We start from the raw sequence: 17,764 nt of genomic DNA, 5'->3' as shown, positions 1-17,764 counted from the left end.
GACTTTAGTATTAATCTATTTTGTATTACTACAAAGGAATATTGAGACTGGTTAATTTATAAATAAAGGTGGTTTTTTGGCTCATAGTTCTGCTGACTGTACACACAGTACCAGTATCTGCTTGGCTTCTGATGAGGCCCAGGAAGATTTTACTGATGCCTGAAAGCAAAAAGGGAGCAGGCTTGTGATGGGGCAAAACGAAAGAGAGTAAGAGAGAGAGAGGAAGGAGGTTCCAGTCTGTCTAACAGGATCTTGTCTGAACTCATTACCATGGGAAGAGCACCACTTCATTCATGAAGAATCTGGCCCCATGACCCCAACACTTCCCACCAGGCCTCACCTCCAACCCTGGAGGTCACATTTCAAAATAAGATTTGTAGGGGACAAATATCCAAACTGTATCAGCTTCTTTTCTGGAATGGCTTAGAAATAGTTTCCAAGCCTAGTAGAGTAAATGAAAGCATTCTCTGAGTCTCACCACGGGGAATAGAAAATGTGATTCACAATTCAGCCACTTCAGGAAGCACCTAGGAATTCAGGAATTATTAATTTAGCAACATCTTTGTTTTTACATATTGTAGAAGTTAATTATCTAAGTTATGTAGTCATGTTTTGTTAATGATTTTTATGCCCAACGATCCAAGCAGGAGTCAACCACATCAAATGTGTAGTTTACTACATTTTTTCCTTTTCTGTGTAGAAGAAAAGGAAACTCTTCTGATGCAGCTATAGCATCAGAAGAGTTATCTACAAAATAAGCATGAATAAAGGGAGTAAACTCTTGAATACATAGAGATTAGTTAAAGATGGGGAAAAAAATCTGAGCCAGTTATTGATAAGAGGATTTGTACTTTTTTGAGTATCTAGCCTGAGTTAAATAGTGTGTTTGAATGAAAAATCATGTCCCTGTCCTTGATTAGCTGATAGTCAAACTGATAAGTAACATTCAGAAATGTACTGTTCTATTTCTACAGTTACCCTGCCATCTTACCAACAGGAGTTTATTTTATCATTGGGCATATTTTGACTCAAATTCTCAACACTTATAAGCTACATTAAATACAGATATAAATATAGTGGTGCTTTATTCATAGAAAGATATAATTCTTGTCTCTGTGTGCTCTTTCTAGGTAAATTCAGGGCAAATAAAAGCAAACATAACTTTGCACAGCTAGGAGAAACTATGATACCAAGAGTGAGTTATCACTGAAAGTAATATTTTTACAAAGGAATTTGAATAAATTCATAGACATTAGGTCCTATTGGGTTATTAGAATAAAATATTTTAGTACACCGTCTTTTGTTTTTTTTTTTTTTGAGATGGACTCTCACTCTGTCACCCAGACTGAAGTGCAGTGGTGTGATCTCACCTCACTGCAACCTCTGCCTCCTAGGTTCAAGCAGTTCTCTGCCTCAACCTCCTGAGTAGCTGGGATTATAGGTGCACACCTCCATGCCCAGCTAATTTTTGTATTTTTTAGTAGAAATGGGGTTTCACAATCTTGGCAACGCTAGTCTTTTTTTTTTTTTCTAACACTAGTCTTGAACTCCCACTTTTTTGTTTTTTCCTCTGATCTCAGAAAAGCAATTTTTGCTGTACTTTAATCTTTAGATGATTCATTCTAAATCTCAGAGAATAAAAATGTTGATAAAAGATAAAGAACCTGCTAGTCATATTTACTTTCTTAAAACAATTTTCTTGTAAATGGATATTTTTAATATTTGGAAAAAATAATTATTTTGAAATCACATAGAAAGGACTCTGTTTATTATAGGTCATTATGAAAATCTATTAGAGACGTCCGTTTTAATGAATCATGAGATACATGATGATATAACTATGTACTGAAACTTTTCATGTTTAAATTATAAAAGTAAGATAAAAAGGCATTTTTTAACCAAAGGTATGTTATAATATACAAACATAACAGTTAAAGCTAAAGCTACTTCTTCTTTTTCCTAGAGAAAAAGAAAACTTCTGCTTTAAGTGTGATATGTTTCACTTCAGAACTTTTTAATGAAGTAAACATATATTTTGATAAATTTACACCTGAAATTTTTTTTCAGTAAATTTAGAGGTACAAGTAGTTTAGAGTTCATACCTTGATGAATTGCATCATGGTGAAGTCTGGGCTTTAAGTCTGAACTTTCAGGACCTGTCACCTGAATAGTATACATTGTACACAGTGAATCACTTTTCATCACTCGCTCCCTTCCCATCCTCCTTCCTTCTGAGTCTCCAGTGTTCATTGTACTCCTCTGTATGCCCCTGCATACCTATAGCTTATCCCTAACTTATAAGTGAGAACATGTGGTATTTGATTTTCTGTTTCTGAGTTACTTCACTTAGGATAACGGCCTACAGTTCCATCTAAGTTGTATGGATCTGTGGTATTCCATTGTATCTCACATTTTCTTTATTCACTCATCCGTTGATGGGCACTTACGTTGATTCCATATCTTTGCAATTGTGTATTGTGCTGTGATAAATAAATGCATGAAGGTGTCTTATGGATAAAATGACTTCATTTTCTTTGGGTGGATACCCAGTAGTGGGATTGCTATATTGAATGGTGGATTAACTTAGATCTTTTAGAAATCTCCATACTGTTTTCCATAAAGATTATGCTAGTTTACATTCCCACCAACATTGTGTAAGGCTACATTTTTTACTGTATCCATACCAACATCTACAGATTTTTGGCTTTTTAATAATGGCCATTCTGACTAGGATAGGATGATATCTCATTGTGGTTTTAATGTGCATTTTTCTGATGATTATTGATGTTGAGCATTTTTTCATCAGTTTGGTGGACATTTGTATATCTTTTTAAAAATGTCTATTCATGTCATCTGCCCACTTCTCAATGAGATTATTGATTTTTTCTTGCTGATTTGAGTCCTTGTATAGGTTTGGTGCAAAAGTAACTGCGGTTTTTGCCATTAATTTTATTTATTTATTTATTTATTTTTTGAGATTGGAGTCTTGCTCTTTCGCTAGGCTGGAGTGCAGTGGCACGATCTCGGCTCACTGCAACCTCTGTCTCCTGGATTCAAGCGATTCCCCTGCCTCAGCCTCCTGAGTAGCTGGGACTACAGGCATGCGCCTCCATGCCAGGCTAATTTTTTGTATTTTAGTAGAGATGGGGTTTCACCATGACCAGAATGGTCTCCATATCCTGACCTCATGATCCACCTGCCTCGGCCTCCCAAAATGCCGGGATTACAGGCGTGACCACTGCACCCGGCCTCAGATATCGTTTTTCAGAGATAATGAGGTCTCAGTTTCTATAAGTAGTGCCATTATCACAGCTGTTGTCAGAACCCATAAGATTTCTGGGCCGCAGCTGATGGCCCATTTATTTCATGCTGTGTTTTAGATGGTAAGATTCTGGTTAAATAAAAAAAAAAGTCTATAGGCCGGGCGCAGTGGCTTATGCCTGTAATCCCAGCACTTTGGGAGGCCGAGGTGGGTGGATCACGAGGTCAAGAGATCGAGACCATCCTGGTCAACATGGTGAAACCCCGTCTCTACTACAGATACAAAAAATTAGCTGGGCATGGTGGCGCGTGCCTGTAATCCCAGCTACTCAGGAGGCTGAGGCAGGAGAATTGCCTGAACCCAGGAGGCGGAGGTTGCAGTGAGCCGAGATCGTGCCATTGCACTCCAGCCTGGGTAACAAGAGCGAAACTCCGTCTCAAAAAAAAAAAAAAAAAAAAAAAAAAAGTCTATAGATAATCTCTGAGTGAATTGTAATACTGTAATGAGAGTTTACTGTTTTCATTTTTTTTCTGAAGATCCACTGTTAGAGACCTTTATTTTAATTCATTTTATTCATGTAATTTTAAAAAATAAGACTTCATTGATTTCCAGACATAAATAGAGGCCAGACGATCCCTTCATTCTTTCCATTACAGCTAATTTTCTACCCAGAGATCTGAAGACAGTTTTATGTTACTATTTCCCAAAGGAATAAATTTCCTCTACTGAAAAATATGGCTACTAATTAGCCTTTTTTTTTAAAAAAAAATTGTTTTTTGCTAGTCTTTTTTGCTAGTTTTTAGAAACTTTGAGACTTGTGTGTTTTTTATTGCTATAAACTTTAGATCAGCTGTCCAAAAGTATAATAATAAATAAATTCTTTTTTTTAATTGTACTTTGGGCTCTGGGGTACACGTGCACATCCTGCATCCTGCAGGATTGTTGCATAGGTATATATATGCTATGGTGCTTTGCTGTCTCCATACACCACCACTCCCCCAAACCCCCCGCCGTCGCCTACATTAGGCATTTCTCCCGGTGTTATCCCTCCCCATCCTCCCTGCCCCCCTGCTGTCCCTCCCTACCCCTCCACATCCTCACCTGGCCCAGTGAGTGTTGCTCCCTTCCCTGTGCCCAAGTGTTCTCATTGTTCATCACCTGTCTATGAGTGAAAACATGTGGTGTTTGGTTTTATGTTCTTGTGTCAGTTTGCTGAGAATGATGGTTTCTAGATTCATCCATGTCTCTACAAAGGACACAAACTCATCATTTTTTATGGATGCATAGTATTCCATGGTGTTTATGTGCCACATTTTCTTTATCCATTCTATCATTGATGGGCATTTGGGTTGGTTCCTGGTCTTTGCTATCCTAAACAGCGACACAGCGAACATGTGTGTGTATATGTCTTTATAATAGAGCGATTCATAATCCTTTGGGTATATACCCAGTAATGGAATTGCTGGGTCAAATGGAATTTCTATTTTTAGATCCTTGAGGAATCACCACACTGTCTTCCATAATGGTTGAACCAATTTACACTCCCATCAACAGTGTAAAAGTGTTCCTATTTCTCCACATCCTCTCCAGCATCTGTTGTCTCCAGATTTTTTAATGATCACCATTCTAGCTGGCATGATATTTAATTTGCATTTCTCTAATGACCAATGATGAGCATTTTTTCATATGTTTGTTGGCCACATATATGTCTTCTTGTGAAAAATGTGTATTCATATCCTTTGCCCACTTTTGAGTGGGTATGTTAGTTTTTTTTTCTTGTAAATCTCCTTTAGTTCTTTGTAGATTCTGGATATTAGCCCTTTGTCAGATAGGTAGATTGCAAAAAAGTTTCCCATTCTGTTGATTGCTGGTTCACTTTAATGATTGATTCTTTTACTGTTTAGAAGCTCTTAGGTTTAATTAGATCCCATTGTCTATTTTGGCTTTTGTTGCCATTGCTTATAGTGTTTTAGTAATGAAGTCCTTGCCTATGCCTATGTCCTGAAGGGTGTTGCCTATGTTTTCTTCTAGGGTTTTTATGGTGTTAGTTCTTATGTTTAAATCTTTAATCCATCTGGAGTTAATTTTTGTAAAAGGTGTAAGGAAGGGGTCCAGTTTCAGCTTCCTGCATATGGCTAGCCAGTTTTCCCAACACCATTTATTAAACAGGGACTCCTTTCCCCATTCCTTGTTTTTGTGAGGTTTGTCAAAGATCAGATGGTTATATATGTGTAGTGTTGCTTTCGAGGCCTCTGTTCTGTTTCATTGGTCTGTATCTCTGTTTTGGTACCAGTACCATGCTATTTTGACTACTGTAGCCTTGCAGTATAGTTTGAAGTTAGGTAGCATGATGCCTCCAGCTTTTTCTTTTTGCTCAGGATAGTCTTGTTTATGCAGGCTCTCTTTTGGTTCCATATGAAGTTTAAAGTGTTTTTTTCCAGTTCTATGAAGAAGGTCAATGGTAGCTTGATGGGGGATAGCACTGAAGCTATAAATTACTTTGGTAAGTATGGCCATTTTCATGATATTGATTCTTTATAATCATAAACATGGAAGGTTTTTATATCTGTTTGTGTCCTCCCTTATTTCCTTGATCAGTGGTTTGTAGTTCTCCTTGAAGAGATTTTTTGTGTGCTTTGTTAGTTGTATTTCTAGGTATTTTATTCTCTTTGTAGCTATTGTAAATGGTAGTTTGCTTATGATTTGGCTCTCTGTTTGTCTCTTGTTGGTGTATGGGAATGCTTGTGATTTCTTCACATTGATTTTGTATCCTGAGACTTTGCCAAAGTTGCTTATCAGCTTAAGGAGGTTTTGGGCTGAGACAATGGGGTCTTCTAAATATAGGATCATGTCATCTGCAAATAGAGACAATTTGACTTCTTCTTTTCCTAATTGAATGCCCTTTTTTTTTTTTCTTGCCTAATTGCTGTGGCTAGAACTTCCAATACTATATTGAATAGGAGTGGTGAGAGAGGGCATCCTTGTCTAATGCCAGATTTCAAAGGGAATGCTTCCAGATTTTGCCCATTCAGTATGATACTGGCTGTGGGTTTGACATAAATAGGTTTTATTATTTTGAGATACGTTCCATCAATACCTAGTTTGTTGAGAGTTTTTAGGATAAAGGGCTGTTGAATTTTGTTGAAGGCCTTCTCTGCAACTATTGAGATAATCATGTGGTTTTTGTCTTTGATTCTGTTTATATGGTAGATTACATTTATAGATTTGAGTATGTTGAACCAGCCTTGCATCCCCAGGAAGAAGCCTACTTGATCGTGATGAATAAGCTTTTTAATGTACTGTTGCAATCGATTTGCCAGTATTTTATTGAAGATTTTTGTATCAATGTTCATTATGGATATTGGCCTATAGTTTTCTTTTTCAGTTGTGTCTCTGCCAGGTGTTGGTATCAGGACGATGTTGGTCTCATCCAAAGAGTTAGGGAGGATTCCCACTTTTTGTATTGTTTGGAATAGTTTAAACAGAAATGGTATTAGCTCCTCTTTGTATGTCTGGTAGAATTTTGCTGTGAACCAATCCGGACCTGGACTTTTTTAGGTTGGTAGGCTATTAATTGCTGCCTCGACTTCAGACCTTGTTATTGGTCTCTTCAGGGTTTCAACTTCTTCCTGGTTTAGTCTTGGGAGTGTGCAAGAGTCCAGGAATTTATCCACTTTTTCCAGATTTACTGGTTTATGTGCATAGAGATGTTTGTAGTAATCTCTGATGGCAGTTTGTATTCCTGAGGAATCGGTGGTGAGCTCCACTTTATCATTTTTTATTGCATCTATTTGATTCTTCTCTCTTTTTTATTAGTCTAGCTAGCTGTCTGTCTATTTTGTTGATCTTTTCAAAAAACCAGCTCCTGGATTTATTGATTTTCTTTTGAAGGGTTTTTTGTGTCTCTATCTCCTTTGGTTCCACTCTGATCTTAGTTATTTCTTGTCTTCTGCTAGCTTTTGCGTTTGTTTGATCTTGCTCCTCTAGCTCTTTCAATATAGGTGATAGGGTATTGATTTTAGATTTCTTCTTGTTTCTCGTGTGGGCCTTTATTGCTATAAAATTCCCTCTAGACACTGCTTTAAATGTGCCCCTTAGATTTTGGTACATTGTGTCTTCGTTCTCATTGGTTTCAAAGAACATTTTTATTTCTGCCTTCATTTCATTGTTTATCTATTCGTCATTCAGGAGCAAGTTGTTCAGTTTCCATGTGATTGTGTGGTTTTGAGTGCTTTTCTTAATCCTGAGTTCTAATTTGATGGCACTGTGGTCTGAGAGACTATTTGTTATGATTTCCTGTCTTTTGCATTTTCTGAGGAGTGATTTACTTCCAGTTATGTGGTCAATTTTAGAGTAGGTGTGATGCGATGCTGAGAAGAATGTATATTCTGTGGATTTGGGGTTGAGTGTTCTGTAAATGTCTATTAGGTTTGCTTGGTCCAGATCTGTGTTCAAGTCCTGGATATCTTCGTTGACTTTCTGTCTCTTTGATCTGTCCAATATTGTCAGTGGAGTGTTAAAGTCTCCTACTATTATTTTTTGGGAGTCTAAGTTCTTTGTAGGTCATTAAGAACTTGCGTTAGGTATTTGGGTGTTCCTGCATTGGGTGCATATATATTTAGTATAGTTAATTTTTCTTATTCAATTGATTGTTTTACAATTATGTAATGCCCTTCTTTGTCTCTTTTGATCTTTGTTGGTTTAAAGTCCATTTTATCAGAGACTAGGATTGCTACCCCTGCTTTTTTGCTCTCCATTTGCTTAGTAAATCTTCCTGCATCCCTTTATTTTGAGTCTGTGTGAGTCTTTGCACATTAGATGAGTCTCCTGAATAGAGCACACCGATGGTTGTTGACTTTTTATCCAGTTTGCCAGTCTGTGTCTTTTGATTGGTGCATTTAGGCCATTTACATTCAATGTTAATATTATTATGTTTGAATTTCATCCTGCCATTTTGTTACTGGCTGGTTGTTTTGCCCATTAGTTGACACAGTTTCTTCATTGCATCATTGTTCTTTACCATTGTTATGTTTTTGGGGTGGCTGGTACTGGTTGTTCCTTTCCATGTTTAGTACTTCCTTCAGGAGTTCTTATAAGGCAGGTCTTGTAGCGATGAAATCTCTCAGCAATTGCTTGTCTCTAAAGGATATTATTTCTCCTTCACTTATGAAGCTTAGTTTGGCCAGATATGAAATTCTGGATTGAAAGTTACTTTCTTTAAGGATGTTGATTATTGGCCACCACTCCCTTTAGGCTTGTAGGGTTTCTGCCGAGAGATCCGCTGTGAGTCTGATGGTCTTTCCTTTGTGGGTGACTCGACCTTTCTCTCTGGCTACCCTTAGGATTTTTTCCTTCATTTCAACCCTGGTGAATCTGACAATTATGTGCCTTGGGGTTGCTCTTCTTGAGGAGTATCTTTGTGGTGTTCTCTGTATTTCCTGGATTTGAATGTTGGTCTGCCTTGTTAGGTTGGGGAAGTTCTCTTGGATAATATCCTGAAGAGTGTTTTCCAACTTGGATTCATTCTCCCTGTCACATTCAGGTATGCCAATCAAGTGTAGATTATATCTTTTCACATAATCTCATAGTTCTTGGAGGCTTTGTTCATTTCTTTTCACTCTTTTTTCTCTAATCTTGCTTTCTCATTTTATTTCATTGATTTGATCTTCAATCTCTGATATCCTTTCTTCTGCTTGATCGATTTGGATGTTGAAAGTTGTGTATGCCCCAGGAAGTTCTCGTGCTGTGTTTTTCGGCTCCATCGAGTCATTTATGTTCTTCTCTAAGCTGGTTATTCTAGTTAGCATTTCATCTAACCTTTTTTCAAGGTTCTTAGTTTCTTTGCATTGGGTTAGAACATGTTCTTTTAACTCAGAGAAGTTTGTTATTACCCACCTTCTGAAGCCTGCTTCTGTCAGTTCATCAAACTCATTCTCTGTCTTGTTTTGTTCGCTTGATGGTGAGGAGTTGTGATCCCTAGGAGGTGAAGAAGTGTTTTGGTCTTTGATGGTTTCATCCTTTTTGCACTGGTTTCTTCTCATCTTTGTGAATTTATTTCCCTTTGATCTTTGAAATTGGTGATTTCGGGAGAAATCTCTGAATGGTCCTCCTTTCTGTTGCAGTTGGAGCTATATCTTTTTTGGCCTGTAGAGGCGCTGCTGGGCTGCCTCAGATTCAGTCAGGTTGCTGGGTGGGTGGTCTTCTCCTGGAGTTTGTTTGCAGGTGAGATTAGCTCCGCCTTCCCAATGGCTACTCTCCTTCCCTGAGCTCAGTTTTCTTGGTTGGGGTCAAACTGGTGTATTCTCTGCCAAGCTCTCTGGGGCACAGGCTTCAGTTTGAGTTTTGTGGGGTTGGGGCCTGCCAGGCTTATGGCCTATTTCCCTGCTTTCAAGTCTGCCTCTTTCTGTGGGACAGGTAGTTCCGTCCCGCTGGTGCTAGTCCAAACTTCTGCCCAGGTCCATGTCGACAACTTGTGGCACCAGGCAGGAGCCATCCTTCAGATTTTCATCAACAACCCACGGCGCCTCTCAGTCTGGTGGGGCTCTCATGGACCGTGGGTTGCAGGAGGGGTGAGGTAAGCACAGGATCTGAATCGGAGCAGTGAAGTCCTCGACCCTCCGAGCTGGCTGCCTGTTCCAGGTGGGGACGTGCCCAGCCCTGTCTCTTGCCATTACTTTTAAAGACAAAAGTCAGAAGAACTTTTGCACCAAATTACTAGATTCTGGATATTAATCCTTTGTTGAATGTATTACTTGCAAATGTTTTCTCTAAATCTGTAGGTTGTCCATTTACTTTGTTGATGCTTTCTTTTGCTATGTAGAAGCCTCTTAGTTTATTTAAGCCTCATTTATTTATTTTTGTTTTTGTTACATCTGGTTTTGGGGTCTTAATCATAAATTTGTTGCCTAGGCCAGTGTTCAAAAACATGTTTTGTATCTTTTCTTCTGAAATTTCTATTGCTTCAGGTCTTAGTTTAACTTTTTAATCAGTCCTGAGTTAACATTTGTACAGACGCATGGAAATATTTTGTGTGTGTATGTTGTGTATGCTTGACCAAAATGATATTTTATTATAGGTGTTATTCAGTAACTTCCTTTTTTATTGAAGAGTATATTGGTGTTTTCTCCACATTGATAAATAGCATTAACTCATTTAAAAAGCTGCGGCATAATTGCAAATGCAAATAATTGCTTAATTGTAAAAAATTACAGTAGTTCATGAAATGGAAATGCTAAAACTTAAATCATTACTCTTCCTTTGAAATCTTTTAAAGCATATGTGGGCTGGATGACGTGGCTCATGCCTGTAATCCCAACACTTTGGGAGACCTAGGCAGGTGGAGACCAGCCTGGCCAACATGTTGTAACTCTGTCTTTACTAAAAATACAAAAATTAGCTGGGCATAGTGGTGCACATCTATAATTCTGGCTACTTGGGAGGCTGAGGCACAAGAATCGCTTAAACCTAGGAGGTAGAAGTTACATTCAGCCGAGATAGTGCCACTGCACTGCAGCCTGGTGACAAAGTGAGACTGTGTCTCAAAAAAAAAAAAAAAGTAAAAGTATATGTATTCACTGATGATAATTTAGGATGGAACAATATTTCCAAAAACAACTTACCACTGACTATTGATTTATCTCTTCTATGTCTGTGACAAGTCAACAATAAGTTGTTCTTCATCTTTTTAAAGTCTTAACATATATGTGGCAAAAAAAAAAAAAAAATGTTTCCAGTAATTAATGATTAAAGTTTGGAGTAACTTTTCTCTAGAGTGAAACAAACACAACTTTTAGGATCTTAAAACTATGCTGTTACCACTTAAGGAGAAAATAGGAAAAAAATAGTATACAACCACTTAACTTGCATCTTTCTCTCCAAATCCAATCTTCTTAGAGTAAAAATAAACTAGTTATTTGCAAGGAGACTAAGTAAAATTACACACAAAAGCAGAGAGTAATTGGGCTGCCTGTTATTTTGTGTAATTTCATCTGAACAGCAGAACAGAGTGGCCTCTGAAGCTACCCTGGGCTGGTCATCTATGAAAAGTAATGTCAGAGGTATATTTCTTTTTATCTCTTTTGAGAATGCTCACATCCTTACTCTCCCCTGCCTCTTCCCCCTTCTCAGTAACACTTTTGACTATAAGCTTTCTTCTATTACTGAAAGAGGAAAAACTTCAAAGAACAAGATTTTGGTAAATTATCTAGTTGTTAAAAAAGATGGTTATTCAGAAATGTGATGGCCATCCCTCAGAAAATTATTTAACCATTCATTCTGTTAGTTCAATTCTACCAAGTTTTACTTTTTTGAATAAAAATAGCCAACATTAAATTAGTGCTGTGTGCCAGTTGTTATCACAGTAATCCCTTCAGTGAGATCCATGTATTATCCCCAAATTACAAACTAAGTAAGTGAAATCCAGCTTGGTTAAATGGCTTGTTGAGGATTGCACAGCTTAAGTAATAGAGCTAGAATTTAAAGTCATATTGTACTTTTCTCAGACCCTTCATACTCAATCTTTCCATTTTATTATATTGGGTAAAACTAATGAATGGAGTTACAGTTTTATAGAAACAGTCCTTGGAAACGTAGATACATACATTTGTAAATTTGTTTCTATATGGAAGGGAAGTTTGATACAGATCTAAATTTTTATGAAGATAAAATGAAGGGCATCAATAAGGCAACATAACCACAAACATAATAAAAATGGAGATCTCAAATGCTTGCTCCTATTTTATTCTACTCCCAAAGGGAACCACACCATAGTTTATATTATTCAAATTTCTAATATCTGTGTAGACCTGTAAAAAATATCTGTAAGCCAACATTTAATAAATAAAACATAGTATGGTCATTTTCAAACAAAATTTAGATTGATATGTTAAAATCAACTATGCTTTCTTTTTGACAGAGGTATGAATTATAAGAACTAAAAATATAGATCCTCTTTAAAGTTCAGAATGTAAATATCATTCTAATTTTCTTCTTTATTTTCTTTAGGACCTCAGATATATATTGAAATCTACTGTAAGCAGTTAGTATTCTCTGTAGTTTTAAAAATATTACCTTTGCTTTAGAAATATGAATTATTGCTTCAACAGTATGATTCAAACATGGATTTCTCAATTTTAAAATCACTTCTTTCCTTGTAACCAAAATACATTCGCTTTTGCAGTTATATTTGGGTCAGGCTTTTGTATAAAGAATTGCAGCCCTCCAGCAGAATGACTATCACCTGAGATGTACTGCCACCTTTTCTGGAGTGCCACAACAGTCCAGCCACCCCAGCCAGAAAGCCTCCCACCAATGGTACCTTGAGCATCCACACCAGAACACCTATTTCAGTGACCCCTCTGTCATCCCCTATGGAGGGCTGTTGCTAGTGTTTAGGGAAAACCTCGAACCCTCCAGTCCAGATGGGGCTTAACTTCAAATGACCAAAGAACAAAGTGCCCATTCCCAATCCCCTAGGGTAAAAACACACAGCCCATGAGTGCAGAGCTGAGCCTTGATCCCTGAAAGCATCCAGTGATGAAGCTGTTCAACTATACCTAAATTGCACCACAATCAAAGCCTCAAGGGCAATGAAGAGCACAAAAGCAAAAAGCCTCATCTAAAGGACAGATTCTTCAAAGGATGAAGAATCATCAGCCCGCATAGATAGAAAACAAAAACAGTGCAGGAACTCTGGCAACTCTAAAATCCAGTGTATCTGCTTAGCAATAAACCATCATACTTGCTTCTTGGCAATGGATTCTAACCAGAGTGAAATGGCTCAAATGTCAGACATAGCATTCAGCATCTGGATGGAAAGAAAACTCACTGAGGTACAAGAGAAGGTTGAAACTCAATCCAAGGAAAACAGTAAAATGATCCAAGAGTTGAAAGACGACACAGTCATTTCAAGAAAGAAAGAAATGGAAACTCTGGAAATGAAAAGTTCACCACAGGAATTTCAAAATGCAGTTGCAAGTATTAACTACAACTACAGAGTAGACCAAGCTAAGGAAAGTATCTCAGAGCTTTAGCACCACTCCTTTAAAATAACACAGGCAGAGAAAAAACTAAAAAATTAAAAGTGAACAAAACCTCTCAGGAATATGAGATTATGTAAAGTGACCAAATCTATGACTCATTGGCATTCCAGAAACTGAAGGAGGGGGAGCAAGTAACTTGGAAAGCATGTTTAAGGATATAGTCCACAAAAATTTTCCCAATCTTGCTAGAGAGGTCAACCACATGCAAATTTGGGAAATTCAGAAAACACCTTTGTGTCATTATTCAAGTCAAAAAGCTCTGGAGCAAAGGGAATACATATATACTGTTTGTAGGAATGTAAATTTGTTCAGCCCCTATGGAAAGTAGTGTGGATATTTCTGAAAGAACTTGAAACAAAACTAACATTCAACCCAGCAGCTCCACTAACAGGTATAGACTGAAATTAAAGTAAGTATTTCTACCTAAAAGACACATTCACTAGTGGTACAGTTTGGTTCTTTGTCCCTACCCTATTCTCATCTTGAATATAGTCCCCATAATCCCTATGTGTGAAGGGCAGGACGTGGCGGGAGATGATTGGATTATGGGGGTGGTTTACCCCATGCTGTTCTCATGATAGGGAGTGAGTTCTTAGGAGATCTGATGGTTTCCTAGGAGGCTCTTCTGCCTTTGCTCATTCACTCTCCCTCACCTGCTGGCATGTAAGATGTGCTTTGCTTCACTCTCACCTTCTGCTGTGATTGTATGTTTCCTGAGGCCTCCCTAGCCATGCAGAACCGTGAGTCAAATAAACCTTTCTTTATATATTATCCTGTCTTGGCTATGTCTTTGTAGCAGTGTGAGAACATGCTAATACAACTAGTATGTTAATTGCAGCACTGTTCATGATAGCGAAGACATGGAGTCAACCAATATGTTCATTAATGGTGAACTGGATGAAGAAAATGTGGTGTATATATACCATGAAAGAGTACGCAGCCATAAAAAAGAAGGAAAGCATGTTCATTGCAGCAACATGAATTAACACTGGAAGAGAGAACCAAATATCACTTGTTTTTACTTATATGTGTGAGCTAAACATTAAATGCATGTGGACACAAAGAAGGGAACATGTGCACACTGGGGACTGCTTGAAGGGGGAGTATGGGGAGGGGAGCATGGGTTCAATACCTTTGAAGTACTATTCTCACTCTCTTGGTGATGGCATCATTTGTACACCAAGTCTTAGTGATATGAAATATACCCATGTAACAAATCTGCACATGTACCCTCTGGATGTAAATTGTTTTTAATTCAAAATAATGCATAAAATCAGTGGATCTTTCTCATTCCCCCTGAAATGTTATACTAAAAAGTTACGACTTTTTAAAAGTACCTCGAACTCCTCTGTAAATGGTGTATGGAAGGGTATTTTCACATTATAATTCTTATATTGGTAGCTTATTTCCTTCCCATTTTAGATCTACATATCTTGTTTAGTTGGTTTTTAGATTTTTCACATGTAAATAACATGAAGCTATTAAAAAAGAATTTCAATATGTTAATATTTTGTGAGTACACATAAAAATCACTCTAAACTTCAAAAGCCATCCATCTTTTTAAAAACTTTATATTAAATCCAAGTTTTAAATGGAAATAATTGGTTATTTGGATCAAATAAATTGGCCTAATTTTATTTGTTAAAACAAATTCACTCAAGGTTTTATAATTAATTAGTTATTATTCCACAAAATCAACAGAATTCCAATTCTATAAAGAAAAATCTACATCAGCTTGAGGAGTATTACTCAGGATCATCCCTTACTGTTGTGAATATCTTTTTCTACAGTTCTGTCAACCAGACTAGGAATCCTTGCTTCTTCAAAGATAAAATGAAATCTTATTCTAGTCCATGAATTTGAGATTTCCTGTTAGTCTTCATATTGTATGATCTTGAGATTTTACCAATAAACTTAAATTTGTCATGGGTTCAATGGGTTAGGTGCCCTTGGGTGTCTGAGTATAGGAGCCCCACAAAGTTAAGTGGTAGCCACTTGACCTTCATTCTATCATGGCCAGTTCAGATATACCAAACTGCTCAGTGATAATACTGGGATGAATATAAGCTCCTATTCTAAAATCACATAAGACATGGGAAAACAATCAAATTAATAAGGAAAAGCAGAAGCCATTAACTACAGAATTAGGTCTCTCAAGAGCTCCAGATAATTAGATAACTGATTATAAAACAATTGATATTTAGGATAATAGGAAGTGACAAGAAAATAAAAACATTAGAAAAAATGATAATGAGAAAATGGAATAGGCAAATTTGAAAAGAAGCATAATTTTTTTGGAAATAAAAAAGCCCTTGAAATTAAAAGTACAATGGATGGATTAAACAACATATTGTTTAAATAATTGAAAGAAAAATGAGTGAACTAAAAATTTTATCTAATGAAGTCACTCAAAATATAGTACATAAGGGCATCTATTCTATAAGCACTGAAACAAAGGGAAATAGTGAAAGGTGAAATATGAAAAAAGTCAAAGAAAAATGAAGTATAGAATGAAAATACCCAATTACAGTTCCCAGGGAATGGGATGGAAAGAATGAGGAAGAAGTAATAATTGAAGAGAAAACAATTACAATTTTTCTAGAGTTGCTAAAAGACAAATTTTTTATTCAAAATTATAACAAGTCCAAGATTTTCAGAATTAAAAAGTCAAACGTAGACAAGTTATGTTAAACATGCCAATAAATAAATTCAAAGCAACCAGAAAGAAAACAGTGCCCAAAACAGAATGAAGACCCACAAATCAAACCAAAGCAAATGAAAACAAAAACAGTATCAATTGGTGTAACAACTGTTAAAAAGCAAAATTACAGGCCATAAAACTTTGTTTCTGTTAATATATGTTGCCACAGAGGATATTAATAAGAAACAGTAGATATCTTTTTTAAAAGGAAGAAGAAAGAAGATTTAAGATGAAACTCAAAGAAAAGGTCGAGAATAGTAAATATGTGTAAAAATGACAGTGAGTTGAAATTTCATATCCACAAGCCAATGGCTATGTCTCACCATACCACGTGTTGAGGAATATATGGGGCAAGAAGAACTCTCATATACTTTAATGGCAGGGCAGATTCATACAAACGCACAATAAGCTTTTTTTTTTGATATCTGGAAGAATTGAAGATCTTAATACCTTTTTGGCTCATCGATTCTACTGAAAATACACCTCCAATTATTATTGTTAGAGCCCAGAAATTAGGAGACTTCAGTTTTAGAAGTATTGAAATATTTTTTTAATTGTGTTTTAGAGTGGATGAAATACATTGAAGAAATTTTCACATAAGTAGACAAAAATGTATATTAGAATGTTCACAGTGATACTGTATCTACTAGGGAATATCTGGAAATGACCAAAGTGTCAATCAGCAGGAACATGGATAAATAAATTAGGGAGTGGTAATAGAGCGAAGTGTCATATTCAGTGAATTGAACAAATTAAAGATACTAAATCACACAAGCACAATATTAAATAAAAAACAAATCAACTATACAAGGATATGCATGATAAGATATTTTTGTATATAACTTTAAATGATGTAAAACAATACTTCTTATTGTTGCATTTATATATAATAAATATGTAAAGTTGCATTACCAAAATCAAGTCTCTGTCTGTGAGTGATGGAAATGCTACCAGAGATTAACTCCAAGACCTTTATTATATTTGTACAGCTTCATCTTTCAAGGTTTATGGTAGGTAAACAATTGTTAACAATATTCTTTTTAGATTTTATGTGTCTGATATATTTCATAATGTAGCATTATTTAAATGCAATCTAGTACAACCACTTTTTAAAGGAAAAACTAAGGAAAATATATTTTGTTCTCTTTAATACAGACAGTTCCTGACTTACAGTGTTTCAACTTTAAATTTTTTGACTTTATAGTGGTACAAAAGCAATAAGCATTCAGTAGAAAACAGTTTTGAAGTATAGGCTAGCTTTTCCAGGGCCAGCAGTGTGCAGTAGGATACTCTGTCACCATGCTGGGCAGCTGCAAGGAGCTACAGCTTCCAATCAGCTGCATGATCAAGAGAATATAACAAGTACTCTGCTGTGTACCGTGTCGTCAGATGATTCTGCCCAACCGTAGACTAATGAAAGTGTTCTGATAACATTTTTATAGGTTAGGTGTATTAAGTGCAATTTCAACTGAATGATAGTTTCACCTTGCAGTGGGTTTATTGGTACAGAACATAATCCCATTAAAAGTCAAGAAATATTTGTACTTTACCCCCATGACATGGTGAGAGGAGGCTGGTGGTATGTCGAAGGGACAGTGAAAGGGTTTGATGAAACATGGTCCCAAAACATTTTTCTGAAATGAATGTAACTCAGCTATTCTCTAAAGCCACAAAGGGCTATTTGTTTAAATTGCAGAAGCATTTCCTTATTTCATAATGTAAATAGATTTCACTGGACTGTCAATCATAAATGAGATGATT

The sequence above is a fragment of the Aotus nancymaae genome, unplaced genomic scaffold (assembly GCF_030222135.1).
Source record: "Aotus nancymaae isolate 86718 unplaced genomic scaffold, 86718_ANA_hifiasm-v0.15.2.pri h1tg000020l, whole genome shotgun sequence".
NCBI lineage: Eukaryota > Metazoa > Chordata > Mammalia > Primates > Aotidae > Aotus > Aotus nancymaae.
Note: the sequence above shows the minus strand (reverse complement) of the source record.